This window comes from Centroberyx gerrardi, unplaced genomic scaffold (assembly GCF_048128805.1).
Source record: "Centroberyx gerrardi isolate f3 unplaced genomic scaffold, fCenGer3.hap1.cur.20231027 Scaffold_75, whole genome shotgun sequence".
Classification (NCBI taxonomy): Eukaryota; Metazoa; Chordata; class Actinopteri; order Beryciformes; family Berycidae; genus Centroberyx; species Centroberyx gerrardi.
In genome coordinates, this window is record NW_027605211.1 from 67,305 (window position 1) to 69,804 (window position 2,500).

Sequence of the window (2,500 nt, forward strand, 5' to 3'; positions counted from 1 at the left end):
TACCAGGAGCACAAAGTTTAAGTTGGAGTACCAGGGGCACCAAAGATTAAGTTGGTACACCAGGGGCACCAAAGTTTGAGTTGGTATACCAGGAGCAGGAAAGTTTGGGCGGATGGTAGTCTGCTTGTATCCGGGGAGGGGTGCTTAAGAGTGGGTCTGCAGGTTCGGCTGGTGCTGGGGTTCCTGGATGGTGGAGGTTAGGGGCCGGAGATAGGGGGCAGCTAACAGGTGTGTGGGTGGCCGAGGCAGGGGCTCCAAATTGGGGTAAAAGTGAGGTGGAGGGCCCCCTGGAGGTAGGGGGCCGATAGCAGGTGTGTGTGGCCGAAGCAGGTGCTCTAAATTGGGTAAAAGGGAGGTGGAGAGCCGCCTGGAGATAGAGGGCCGCTCCCCGGTGTGTGTGGCCGAAGCAGGGGCTTTAAATCGGGTAAAAGGGAGGTGGAGAGCCGCCTGGAGATAGGGGGCCGCTCCCAGGTGTGTGTGGCCGAAGCAGGGGCTTTAAATCGGGTAAAAGGGAGGTGGAGAGCCGCCTGGAGATAGGGGCCCGCTCCCAGGTGTGTGTGGCCGAAGCAGGGGCTTTAAATCGGGTAAAAGGGAGGTGGAGAGCCGCCTGGAGATAGGGGCCCGCTCCCAGGTGTGTGTGGCCGAAGCAGGGGCTCTAAATTGGGTTAAAAGTGAAGTGGAGAGCCGCCTGGAGATAGGGGCCCGCTCCCAGGTGTGTGTGGCCGAAGCAGGGGCTTTAAATCGGGTAAAAGGGAGGTGGAGAGCCGCCTGGAGATAGGGGCCCGCTCCCAGGTGTGTGTGGCCGAAGCAGGGGCTTTAAATCGGGTAAAAGGGAGGTGGAGAGCCGCCTGGAGATAGGGGGCCGCTCCCAGGTGTGTGTGGCCGAAGCAGGGGCTTTAAATCGGGTAAAAGGGAGGTGGAGAGCCGCCTGGAGATAGGGGCCCGCTCCCAGGTGTGTGTGGCCGAAGCAGGGGCTTTAAATCGGGTAAAAGGGAGGTGGAGAGCCGCCTGGAGATAGGGGCCCGCTCCCAGGTGTGTGTGGCCGAAGCAGGGGCTCTAAATTGGGTTAAAAGTGAAGTGGAGAGCCGCCTGGAGATAGGGGCCCGCTCCCAGGTGTGTGTGGCCGAAGCAGGGGCTTTAAATCGGGTAAAAGGGAGGTGGAGAGCCGCCTGGAGATAGGGGGCCGCTCCCAGGTGTGTGTGGCCGAAGCAGGGGCTTTAAATCGGGTAAAAGGGAGGTGGAGAGCCGCCTGGAGATAGGGGCCCGCTCCCAGGTGTGTGTGGCCGAAGCAGGGGCTTTAAATCGGGTAAAAGGGAGGTGGAGAGCCGCCTGGAGATAGGGGCCCGCTCCCAGGTGTGTGTGGCCGAAGCAGGGGCTCTAAATTGGGTTAAAAGTGAAGTGGAGAGCCGCCTGGAGATAGGGGCCCGCTCCCAGGTGTGTGTGGCCGAAGCAGGGGCTTTAAATCGGGTAAAAGGGAGGTGGAGAGCCGCCTGGAGATAGGGGCCCGCTCCCAGGTGTGTGTGGCCGAAGCAGGGGCTTTAAATCGGGTAAAAGGGAGGTGGAGAGCCGCCTGGAGATAGGGGCCCGCTCCCAGGTGTGTGTGGCCGAAGCAGGGGCTCCAAATCCGGTAAAAGGGAGGTGGAGAGCCGACTGGAGATAGGGGGCGGATAGCAGGTGTGTGTGGCCGAAGAAGGGGCTCTAAATCGGGTAAAAGGGAGGTGGAGAGCCGCCTGGAGATAGGGGCCCGCTCCCAGGTGTGTGTGGCCGAAGCAGGGGCTCTAAATTGGGTAAAAGGGAGGTGGAGAGCCGACTGGAGATAGGGGGCCTCTCCCAGGTGTGTGTGGCCGAAGCAGGGGCTCTAAATTGGGTTAAAAGTGAGGTGGAGGGCCCCCTGGAGGTAGGGGGCCGATAGCAGGTGTGTGTGGCCGAAGAAGGGGCTCTAAATCGGGTAAAAGGGAGGTGGAGAGCCGCCTGGAGATAGGGGGCCGCTCCCGGGTCTCTGGGTCCGAAAAAGGGGTTGAAATTCGGGTAGAGTTGGGCCCCGCTCCTCGGCCTCTCTGGTGTTTGGGTTAAGTCCCCAGGACCAGAGAGGGGGAACAGCGGGGGCAGTGGCCCCGCTTCTCGGCCTCTCTGGTGTTTGGGCGAGTGACACGGTAAGGGGTGGTTTTGCAAACAGGCTAAGTCCCCAAGACCAGAGAGGGGGAACCACGCGGGCAGTGGCCCCGCTTCTCGGCCTCTCTGGTGTTTGGGCGAGTGACACGGTAAGGGGTGGTTTTGCAAACAGGCTAAGTCCCCAAGACCAGAGAGGGGGAACCACGCGGGCAGTGGCCCCGCTTCTCGGCCTCTCTGGTGTTTGGGCGAGTGACACGGTAAGGGGTGGTTTTGCAAACAGGCTAAGTCCCCAAGACCAGAGAGGGGGAACCACGCGGGCAGTGGCCCCGCTTCTCGGCCTCTCTGGTGTTTGGGCGAGTGACACGGTAAGGGGTGGTTTTGCAAACAG